This window comes from Physeter macrocephalus, chromosome 11 (genome assembly GCF_002837175.3).
Source record: "Physeter macrocephalus isolate SW-GA chromosome 11, ASM283717v5, whole genome shotgun sequence".
NCBI classification, from domain to species: Eukaryota; Metazoa; Chordata; class Mammalia; order Artiodactyla; family Physeteridae; genus Physeter; species Physeter macrocephalus.
This window is the reverse complement of record NC_041224.1, coordinates 58,035,960-58,048,382: the sequence shown is the minus strand read 5'-3', so window position 1 is coordinate 58,048,382 and position 12,423 is coordinate 58,035,960.

The window sequence follows — 12,423 nt, the reverse complement described above, 5'->3', positions numbered from 1 at the left end:
TTGTTCTGCAGTTTAAAAGAAGAGGTCAAAAATCAGTGACCCCTTTCATCATTTTAGAGATGAGACTGAATCCCAGAGAGGACCGCAAAGCCACATAGCTGTCAAGTGGCAGAGTTGATACCAAAAATCAGACCAATTCCTTGAGGTACAGGCAGGTAAAGTGGCTTCCACAAAGGCATAGAACCAGTTGGTAGCTGAACAGAGACACTTGAATGCAGTCTCTAGGACTCCTCCTAAATTTCCTAAAATCTCCGGGACTTCCCTGACGGTCCAGTGGTTAAGACTTCGCCTTCCAATGCAGGGGATGTGCGTTTGATCCCTGGTTGGGGAGCTAAGATCCCACATGCCTCGCAGCTAAAAAGCAAAACATAAAACAGAAGCAGTATTGTAACAGATTCAATAAAGACTTTAAAAATGGTCCACTTCAAAAAAAATCTTTAAAAATAAAAAATAAATTTCCTAAAATCTCAGATATTACCGTTGTTAAGATCTTCATATCAGAAATATAAAACTGTGAATAAGAATACATCTTAAAATCAAGGAAATATGGTATTTGCCTGAAATCTGAGTTTCTTCAGGGACCAAGCTCATGCTGAGCTCAGAAAGCCTGTACTGGGTGGGTCTTGGATATAAATCTCCCTGAACTTGCCCAGAGAAAGAAGGGGGAGCATGAGAAAGACTAGAGTATATGAAATCTGATAGACTTGAGTTCAAGTCCAGCAGTTGTGCTCTTGAGCAAGCCCTTTGCTTCTCTGACCTTGGACTCTAAAGTGGGGTTCTAATACCTTCTTCATAGAGTTGCGGTGAGGCCATTGTGTTGGAAGTGATTTATGAAGTCCTGATATTGATCTGACCTCATCTCCTCCAAGGAGTGCAGGGCTGCCAGTGGGAGCATTCTGCTCTCCAAGGCCTGAGCTGTTAGGCCCAAGCCCTGGGGAGCAGATAGATGCTGGGCAGGGAGAGGAACATGACTCAGCCCCAGGGATCTTGGAAGAATAGCAGGTTCTGGGACATGAGTAAGGAGGGTGGGTACAGAAGCCTCCCATGGGGGTGACCAGACTCTGCCTTGACCTCAAATACTTCCCATCTGCCTGACCCAAGGCAGATCTTCCAGAATTACACATTACTTTGGATGAAGGTATAATTAACCGTAAGACCCTTGTTAGGATAACATGTTTTACCTGTGAACAGGTGACATTTCCCTCTGAATACCAGCTGTTAACATCTGTGTGGTGAGTGCCCCACTGCTTATACTATATTTCCTCATGACAGCATCATGTTCAATTTGATCTTCACAGTAAGCTACGAGACATCAATTAGGCAGTGTTATTATTCCCCTACGGGTTTCTATTTTCTCCAGAGAAAGAAATGAGGGTTCAGAGAGGTTATGTGCCTTGCCCAAGGTCACAGTGCAGAAGCAGAATGCTAATCCTGGCTTCACTCATTCTTGAGCAAGCAACATGAGTTGAGCAGCTGCCATGGCCTGGCTCATGCTGAAGGATTCAGGGATCTGGGGATGCTCAGAGAAGTCAGACACATTCTCTACTCTCAGAGGGTTCTCAGTCCAGAAGTGGAGATAGATGTGTAAACTAAAGAGGTTCAGTACAAAGAGAGAGATGTTGAGTGCTGAGTCCTGTGTGAGTCCCCAGGAGGCAGGGCAGGACAGCAGTTAGGACTGTGGGCTTTGACCCAGAGAGTCTGTCCTCTGGACTCTCACTGAACCACTTCCTACTGTGTGGCCTTGGGCAAGTTACTTACCTCTCTGTGCTTCAGTTTCCTCCTCTGGAACATAGAATTAATAATGGTACTACTTCATAGAGTTGCTGTGAGCTTCAGTATGAAAAACGCATGCAAAACTCCTAATATCTGGCATACGGCACTCAACAAACATGAGCAATTGTTTTCTCTGGGTAGTGGAAAAGCGGATGGTCAGGGAAGGCAGCACAAAGGAGACAGCTTTTGGATTAGGTGTTTAGGAATGAGTTTCTTCAGGTGGGGGGAAGTCATTCAAGGCAAGGAATACACACAGACATGAGGGGATAAAGGTGCGGAGATGGCACACTGGGTGGCAGGAAACTGAGTGTGGGCTGGGCAGGGATATGAGAGGAAAAGGTGGGAGTGCTGGGATAGAGTGTGAGGGCCTTGTACGGTGAGAGTCGAGGCGGGTGTGCATCTGCCCCCCGCTCTTCTGCTGGCTTCACCTCAACAGGCTTAGTTTGTCTGAGAGACCAGAGGAGAGGGCAGGTCACGGAATAGATATACTTTTACGTGGAAAGTGAGGAGGAAAAGGGCTGTTGGGTAGAACAGGCCCAGTGGAAGGACTCTGGCACCCAGTGCTGGGGGAGGACACAGTCTCCAGTAGGGAGGGTGCAGCTTCCAAAGATGGGTGGACAATGTGACCAGCATCACCTACCTTCAGTTCTCCTGAAGGCAGTGCTCCCATCCTGCCATGGACAGTGTGTCCAGCTGCAGGCAGAGCATCCAGAGACCTCGGGAGAGAGCAGGTCTCAGCCCACTGCGCCGGGTGTGCAGGGGCCCTCATAAAAGGGGACCAGAAAGAGCCATCTGAATCTCAGGCTTGCTGGGGCAATGTGGCCTTGAGCAGAAGTGGGTGTTGAACAGCAGTGGTTTCAGCAGGAATTAGCTGTTGGGCTCAGCAAGGTGGTGTAGAGAGCTGTGGAGGAACGATGGTTCAGGGCTGGAGGGCATCCATCTAAACAATATAGAGACCTGCATCACCTTTTTTTTTTTTTTTTTTTAAGTTTTAGTTTTATCATGGTTACAGAGGCACATAGCTTAAGGAGTCAAGTTCTAAAACAAATCTCTAAATAACATGTTTGTAATATTACTCTGATTTTTTTCAGTTTTTATTCATTATCTAGTGGTATCCTACTGTGAAAGACTAGAATTTAGCTGTTTTCCCTCCCATTTCCACCAAACACACACACTCCCCACCCCCCCTCATCTTTTCAATAGAGTAGTTCTACTGTAACTTTACTTAGATTAATATTCAGTGTTTACATCATTATAACTACGTAAACGTATTCAGAGATGAGTCATGTAATAAGTTTTGAATCATTTTCATTCATGCAGAACTTTGTTTTATCTAGTTATCTTTTTAAAAAATATATATGTATTTATTTCAATCCCAAACTCAACATTTCCACTGATTTTTCTGTTTTGTCTAATTGTTAGTATCTCCAGTGCTTTTATTAAGTACATTTTCATTGCCAATATACATTCCAGATATTTAATGAGTTTAATAGTTCCCCGACCAGGGGTCGAACACGCACCCCCTGCAGTGGAAGTGTGGAGTCTTATCCACTGGACCACGAGGAAAGTCCCTGTAGTGTTGATTCTTTAGGGAAATATGTTCTGATTTCCAGGCAATTGGTTTATAAATGTACTGTAGGCATGACTCTCTGTGTAATTCCAGTTTCTGCCCTCAAGGAGCTTCCAGTGTCATTTGAGACACAAGTCTGAGATAAATGAATCATGTAAATGAAGAAAGCACTGTACAAGGCAGAAATAATCCAGTGCCTATTGAGTGGTACAAACGGATTGGTGAGGACTGTAAGGTAACCTTGAAGGAGCTGAGACTCAAGTAGAGTTTTAAGGATTGTATATATTTTTCTATTGTGGTAAAATATGCATAACATAAAATTTACCATTTCAGCCATTTTTAGGTGTACAGTTCAGTGGCATTCAGTGCATTCACATTGTTGTGCAACCATCACCACTGTTTATTTCCAGAACTTTTTCATCATCCTTTTTTTTTTCTTTTTTTTTCATCATCCTTAATGGAAGTTTTTATGTATTTTTTTCCTAAGTTACATTTACTATTTGTGTTCACAAAAATAATATGTGTTCGATGTAGACAATTTTTTTTTGTACTTTATATTCTTTCCTTTATATACCCTTCCAGAGTCTCTCTTCCATTACCATTCTGTTTTGGTATGAGGAAGGGTTTGGGGGGTTTTTTTGTTTTTGTTGTTGTTGTTTTGTTTTGTTTTATTTTTTTTCGGCCATGCTACATGGCTTGCGGGATCTTAGTTCCCTCTCCAGGGATTGAACCTGCACCCTCGGCAGTGAAAGCACGGAGTCCTAACCACTGGACCGCCAGGGAATTCCCTCAATGTAGACAATTTGGGGAAAAAAAAAAAAAGCACAAAGAAGAAAATTTAAATATCCCATAATTCCACAAAACCATTAGCATTTGTTGATAAGAAAGGTGTGAAAAGTCATCTCAGAGTGAGAAAAGACCCATCCCCCTGGCTCAGAGGATTTGAGCAGCAGTATAGTGTGGGAGATGGTTTTGAATATGAAGGGTGAAAATATTCTGAACATATCTACCTTTTGTATCTTCCTCAAAAGGGGATGAATGACCAGGAAAAGGCAATAAATAAAAGCTAGAGAAACATAACAAATACATTCATTAAAAAAAAAAAAAAAAAAAGGAGGGGATGAATGAAAGAGGCAGCAAGTGGTTCCAATAGTGAACCCAACCCAGTAAAGGCTCTAGCAGCTGTTCTGGTTATCTAGTAATAAAAAACAAACACCCCCAAACTTAGTGGTGTAAAACAACTACAAAGCCATGTGTTATTATTACTGTTGCTCACAGTGCTGGGGGTTAACTGGTGTCAGGGTCTCCTACGTGGTTGCAGTCCGACAGGGGCTGGGGCTGTGCACTGGGAAGGTTTCCTCACACATTTGGCTTCTGGGCTGGAACAGCTGGGGCTCCTCCACCACCTCTATCTCCACGGGGTCTCCCCACATGGTCCCCCCCACATGGTCCCTTGTCTCCAGCATGGCAGCTACGGTGGCCAGACTTCTTACGTGGTGGCTCAGGGATCCAGAGGCATGTGTCTCCCAGAGAAAGCCAGGTGGGAGGTGCGGCTTCTTTTACGACACACCTCAGAAGCCATGCAGTCCCACCTCCATGACATTCACTCCTTTAGAAATGAGTCACTTACGCCAGCCTCTGTCCAAAGGGAGGGGAAATAGACTCTACTTGAAGGGAGGAATGTCAAAGAACCTGTGCACCCTCCGTATCTGTGGGCTCTGTATCTGCAGATTCAACCAACCACGGATGAAAATTAAAAAAAAAAAAAAAATCCAGAAAGTTCCAAAAAGCAAAACTTCAATTTGCCATGCGTTGGCAACTATTTACGTAGCATTTACATTTTACTTAAAACTATTTTTAGGGTAATCCCTGGTGGTCCAGTGGTTAGGACTCTTGCGCTTTCATTGCCAAGGGTGCAGGTTCAATTCCTGGTCAGGGAACTAAGATCCTGCAAGCCGAGCGGCCAAAAAAAAAAACAAAAACAAAACAAAACAAAACTATTTATATAGCATTTACATTGTATTAGGTATTATAAGTAATCTAGAAATATTTTAAAGTGTATGGGGAGGTTGTATGTACATTATATGCAAATACTACACCATTTTATATGAGACTTGAGGATCCACAGATTTTGGTATGGGGGGGCATCCTGGAACTGATACCCCACAGATACTGAGGGATAAGGGGCGGCTGTATTTTAAAATCACTACAGTGGTAGATTCTGATATCTATTCTAGAATGATGTGAATGCCACAGATCCCCACAGCTCATCCTACAGAGTGAGTGGTTCATAAATTCGTGATTTAGGGTCATAGAGTCTACTGAGGTCTTAGAGATTACTCAGACGAACGCTTGCCAACTCTTTTTGATGCTCAAACCCCTTTCACAGTAATATGCTATTTGAGAACTCCCTTAGTGATTTAAAACACTCACCATTTTTGCATGGTATATGATAAAGGAGTAACTTTTTTAAAAAACATTCATTTAAAAAACATTCACTGGGGCTTCCCTGGTGGCGCAGTGGTTGCGCGTCTGCCTGCCGATGCAGGGGAACCGGGTTCGCGCCCCGGTCTGGGAGGATCCCACATGCCGCGGAGCAGCTGGGCCCGTGAGCCATGGCCGCTGAGCCTGCGCGTCCGGAGCCTGTGCTCTGCAACGGGAGGGGCCACAGCAGAGAGAGGCCCGCATACCACACAAAAAAAAAAAAACATTCACTGGGCTCTTACTATATGCTGTGCGCTGTGCTGGATCCCAGGAAAACAAGAGTAAGCAAGATACACATGGTTCCTGCCACAAGGAACTTACTGTAGGGCAGTAGAGCCAGACAATTTAATGAAGTATATTATAATAAAGTGTGTTAGATGCTCTGATAGAAGTACCAACTCACTAAATAATTTCTCTGGTTCTGATCTCTCTGTTCAGATCAAAACTGCATTTCCAGGGTTTTAACATTTTTCACTTGGTTGCCAGGCCAGGCAGACATGTCACACTCAAGATGTTAAAAGAGCAAATTGTCTCCCCTCTCCTCTGTCTGGCTCTTCCCTCTGTTCTCTTTATTTGATAGCGTCCCATCCACCTGGTCAAACTAATAAAAACAGCAGTCTTCTAGCCATTTCCCAGTTTCTAGACCCCTATGTTGACCTGTTCCCAAGATGTTACCTCTCTATAAGACTATCTCAAAGAAGTTACTTTAAGAAAAAAAATTATAACAGTATATTGTTAATTGAGGACAATTTTAACATTTAATTAAACTGAGTTAAAAAACACTCTTCCCTATTTAAGAAGTGATGGGTGCTGATTTTAGTCAGCAAACAAAACTAAATGGGGACCAAATGCAAGTTGAAATTTCATCCTCTGTTTTGGATAAAAAATAGACAAAAATTGCTTTCATTTTATGATTGTATTTTGTGCTAAAATGAAAAAAAAAACTAAAAATTTTGAGTTTTATTTCTGAACTGTGAAATATAAGATTTTAGGATCTACTGCAGAGGTCCCCAACCCCCAGGCCTTGGATGGGTACCAGTCCGCAGCCTGTTAGGAACCAGGCCGCACAGCGGGAGGTGAGAAGCGGGCAAGCCAGCGAAGCTTCAGTTGCTGCTCCTCATTACTCCGCATTGCTCAAATTCGTCCATGGACAAATTTTCTTCCGTGAAACCGGTCCCTGGTGCCAAAAAGGTTGGGGACCACTGATCTATTGGGAGGTACTTGTCAACAAATAACATATTACAGATACAATCGGTCTGACTTTCTGGTAAATAAAAAGCCAGATTGGGCTTCCCTGGTGGCGCAGTGGTTGAGAGTCCGCCTACCGATGCAGGGGACACGGGTTCGTGCCCCGGTCCGGGAAGATCCCACATGCCGCGGAGCGGCTGGGCCCGTGAGCCATGGCCGCTGAGCCTGCGCGTCCGGAGCCTGTGCTCCACAACGGGAGAGGCCACAACAGTGAGAGGCCCGCGTACAGCAAAAAAAAAACAAAACAGATTAGATTGAATTATCATTAGATTTTATTTTTTTAAACACTGACTTTTGACATATTAGTCACTAATGACTTTGTTGTTGTTGTTTTTAATATTTATTTATTTGGATGCACCAGGTCTTAGTTGCGGCAGGCGGGCTCTTTAGTTGCGGCATGCGAACTCTTAGTTGCAGCAGGCATGTGGGATCTAGCTCCTTGACCAGGGATCGAAACCCAGACCCCCTGCATGGGGAGCGTGGAGTCCTATCCACTGTTCCACCAGGGAGGTCCCTCACTAATGACTTTTGATTAGAAGACTATAACATTCTTTTCCTATGATGATCAACCAGAGGTAAATTTGCAAAATTATCATTCTCTCCTCAGCATTAGAGTTTTGTAGTTTAGCCATCAGTACTCCTCATACTTCCTGTCATAGATCTTGTGGTCCAACGTGGCTATTAATTAAACAACCTATAAATAAGACTGAAAACAATTTAAGCTGTTTAATGGTAGAAACCATGACAGTGTCCATCGGCCCTCCACCCATGAACCCCCCCACACCACACACGCACCTGGAGGTGTTCCATGGTACCATTTGAAAGGGGAAAATAATAGAATACTTTATTTATTTATTTTTAATAAATTTGTTTATTTTATTTATTTGTTTTTGGCTGCATTGGGCCTTCGTTGCTGCACGTGGGCTTTCTCTAGTTGTGGAGAGCGGGGGCTACTCTTCTTTGCGGTGCTCGGGCTTCTCATTGCGGTGGCTTCTCTTGTTGCGGAGCTTCAGTAGTTGCGACGCACGGGCTTAGTTGCTCCACGGCATGTGGGATCTTCCCGGACCAGGGTTTGAACCCATGTCCCCTGCATTGGCAGGTGGATTCTTAACCACTGTGCCACCAGGGAAGCCCTATCGATTGATTTACAAAGAAAGAAATTAAGACCAGTGCCATATCCACTTTTAATGGTGTGAACTCTTTGGAACTCCTGGTTAGAAATGTGCATCATCCCCCAGCCCTCTTATTTTTCTCAGTGATGCAGCTGAGGCTCAGGGAGAGGAAGGAAGTTGTCCAAGGTCCCAGAGCAAGTCTGTAACAGAGGCAGGATGAGAACCATGGCTCTTATTCCCTACACTGGGTTTGGCTGGTCTGAGCCTGTCACACCTCACACCTGCTCCCCGCCCACAGCCTGTGTGCTAAGATATGAATGCAGAGAAATTAATTGGATTTGTGTGTGTGGCTTATGGAATTAGTGACACTCTTTATGTGGTGACAGATGGTTTGTTCATTTATCCATTCGATTGATCAACTTCTTTCTAGGCAACATGCAAGGACTGCTCACCCAGCCCCAGTCTTCCTGTATGGCTTCATCTGCCACCCCTGCCCTCCTGCCCAGTTCACACCTCCTACATTCTGCTTATACTGGTTCAGGTATTTGTTTCCTCCAGAAGCTTTCTCTGCCTTTCCCAAGTTTGGCCTGGGTGCCCTTCCTCCCTGCACCCCATCCCAGCCTGTATCACACAGTATTATAGTTGCCTGTCTCCTTATCTACAGGCTAAGTAGACTCACTTCTCAGACTAAGCACCATGCGGGCAAGAACCATCTTGTTCACCGCCCTGCTCCCAGTGCCCGGGGCCTGACCCATAACAGGGGACCTGTGAATATCAATGCAGTTAATTATTGGCTCTGCCATTTCCTGTGCCCTCATGCCACACACAGGGCCTCTGCACAGGGTGTTTCTTCTCCCACCATCAGTTCTTCCCTCCTTAAATTGTCAAGACCTAGGTCAAACATCTAAAACAATCAACAACTCTGTGAAGACTTTTCCCTCAACAATCCCCCACCACACACGGTTAGTCCTTCCTTCTCTTGCTCCCATTCTCCCTGCCACCGCATGCCACTTAGGACACAACTGTCCCTGTGAGCAGTGACTTGTATCTTTTATCCTGGCCCCCTGGCACCTACACAGTGTCAGATACTGGTCAAGATGCTTAGAATTCAGCAGTGAACCCAGCACACAAAAATCCCTGTCCTTACAAAGCCCACTTTCTGGTTGGGAGGACAGACTACAAATAAAATAAGTAAAACATAGAGCATGTTAGAAAGACGGGACTAAAGACTGTTAGATAGGGACTTCCCTGGTGGCGCAGTGGTTAAGAATCCGCCTGCCAATGCAGGGCACGTGGGTTCAATCCCTGGTCCGGGAAAATCCCACATGCCGCGGAGCAACTAAGCCCGTGTGTCACAACTACTGAGCCAGCGAGCCACAACTACTGAAGCCCGCACGCCTAGAGCCCGTGCTCTGCAATGAGAAGCCCTTGCACCGCAATGAAGAGTAGCCACCGCTCACCACAACTAGTGAAAGCCCCTGTGCAGCAATGAACACCAAAAAAAAAAAAAAAGTGTCGAGATATGGTGGGGGGTGAGTTGTGAGGATATGAGGGCTGGAGGACAGAGCTCCAGACCTGCACTAGCTGGGCAAAGGTCTAGAGGCTGGAGGGAGGGGACTGACTGCTATCAAGTTACAGCAGGGAGGCTGGTGTGGCTGGAGAGGCAGTGAGCAAAGGGGATGGCGTAGAAAGTGAGGTCAGAGAGGTAAAACAGCCCTCCAGATCACATAGGCTCTCTGGTCATAAGAAGGACTTTAGCTTTTGCTCAGAGCTAGGAGGCACTGGTGGGTTTTGAGCAGAGAAGTGGCATGATCTCGTTCCCATTTTAATAGGACCACTCGATGCTATATTGAGAAAAGACTGAAGTGGGAGAATGACATAAACAAGCGAGGGGCCTATTGTGTCAATCCAGGTGAGAGGTGATGGTGCTTGGATCGAGGTGGTAGCAGGAAGGTGAAGTGTGAAGGATGTGAAAGTGAAGAGTTAAGGTATGGCTCCAATGTTTCTGACCTGAGCATCAGGGAGGATGGAGCTGCTACGATCTGAGATGGGGGAGACTGTGGGAGAAGCAGGTTTAATAGGGAGGATCAGAGCTCAGTTTGGGACCTGTTAAATTTGTTTTTTTAAATTTTTTGGCCAAGCTGAGCGGCTTGCAGGGATCTTAGTTCCCCGGCAGTGAAAGCATGGAGTCCTAACCTCTGGACCACCAGGGAATTCCTTGGACAGGTTAAATTTGAGATGCCTATTAGCCAATGGAAATATTGAGCAGGTAGATGGATACACAAGTCTGGAGTTCAGGGGAGATGGTCCAGGCTGAGATATAAATATAGGCATCTTTAGCATAAAGATGTAATTTAAAGCCTTGATGACCAGATGAGACCACTAAGAGAAACAAGTAGGAGTGATGGGCTAAGTCAAATGCTGCTGATGGGCCTGGCAATGAATGAATAAATGCCAGATTCCGTTAGACCTACAAAGTGCTGGTCATTATTGAGGGTTAGCTAGCAACAGATGGGTAAAGTACCTTCTGGGTACAGAGACAAAATGGCTCTAAGCCATGGGAACACTGGAGATAGAGGGGATGAAGAACCATGGGGTCTTGGTCTTGGAAAGGACATTAAATAGGTCATTCAATCTGTACTCCTCTCCCTACACTTTGCCTGATCATTGAATCCCTGGCTTTAGAAAAAGAACTGTTTGTGGGATACTGAGACAACCAGTCTGGCTAGGACAGAGAAAGCACAGTTGAAAAATGAGTGGGAAATGACGTTCTGGAGTCAGAAAATCAGGGTTCAGATCCTGCATCTTCTGCTCCCTAGCCTCGGGTCCTTAAGCAAGTCACTTCACCTCCTCCAGCCTCAGTTTCCCTGCATGTAAAGATGGGAGCAATCAAACCTTCCTTGTCTCTCCCAGGGTTGCAGAGAGGTCTGAGTGTGGCAGTGCTTGGGGTAGAGTAAATGCCCTGCTGGGGTTGGTTATTCCAAGAGCAAAAGAAGCAGGTCAAGAGAAGCCATCAGCTTGGAATGGCAAAGTAAATGGGGATGAGGAGGGAACCGCCATGTCCTCAGCGGGTCTGCCGGTGGAGAAGCTAATGAGCATTCAGGCCAGGACCTGGGCTGGAATGGACTGGCTCAAGTGGCAAAATGGGGTCATCGGACAGAAACCCAGGCCTTGAATCTGCCTCCAGTGAGCCTGGAACCGAGATGTTGGAGACCCTGAGGCAGCGGCAGAGAAAAGAAATTGAGACACCGAGGCAGAGAGAGACCCCGAGACCCCGAGAAAGAGAGACGAAGAGACAGACCCAGAAACAAGCTGCCCAAATGGGGAGCCCATGGCGACCCGGAGAGAGCGAGGCAGAGGGGCGCAGACCCCAGCAGAGCTGAGCCCCTGCGCGGCGCAGGTCACAGCGCGCGGGCCAGGGCCCCCTGCGGGGCCCGACCGGCCGCGCCCGCTGGGCGCCCCCGTCCGGGCTGCTCGCCCAAGATGGCGATGGAGGGGCGGGCGAGCGGGCGGCAGCCCGGGCCCCCGCGCCGGCCCCCGCTCGGGCCGGGGCCCCCGAGGCCGCGCCCCCGCCCGCGGCGCCGCGCCTCCCCGGGCCACTGAAGCCCGGCGCGCCCTCCCCCGGCAGCGGCGGCCGAGGCGCGGTGAGGAGGCGGCGGCGGCGGTGGCGGCGGCGGCAGCCCGGGCCCGGCCCCATGGCGCTGGGGGACGCTGGCCGCGGCGGCGGGCTCATCGCGCTGACCTTCTGCCTGCTGGCCGCGCGCGGTAAGGGCGGGCGCTGAGGCAGTGGCGGGAGCGGCTGCGGGGTGACTGTGCGTCGGCACCCGGGGCTGCGCCGGCTGTGGGGCCGGCGCGTCCCGAGTCCCGAGCGAGCGCGGGGGCCGGGGGGCGCGGGCTGCGCGTCCTTGTGCCCGCGATGCCTGCGCTCTGGGGTCTGCGAGCCGCGGCCGGGGACGTTTGCGGCGCGTACTTGTCCGCAGGGGGTGTGTGTCCTTGGTCTAAGGAGTCCGGAGTGTGTGTGTGTGTGTGTGTGTGTGTGTGTGTGTGTGTGCGCGCGCGGGCGCGCGCGACCGCGTGCAGAGAGTGGGGAGGGGGCTTCTGCGGGGCGTACGAGTCCGCAGCGCGTGGCCTGTCGCGGCGTGGCATCGCGGGCCGTGGCTGAGGTGCCGGTGGTTTGTGCGGGGCGGGCTCTGCCTTTACCGCGCGTGTCTCCGGGTTGGGAGTGTAAAGGGGTGT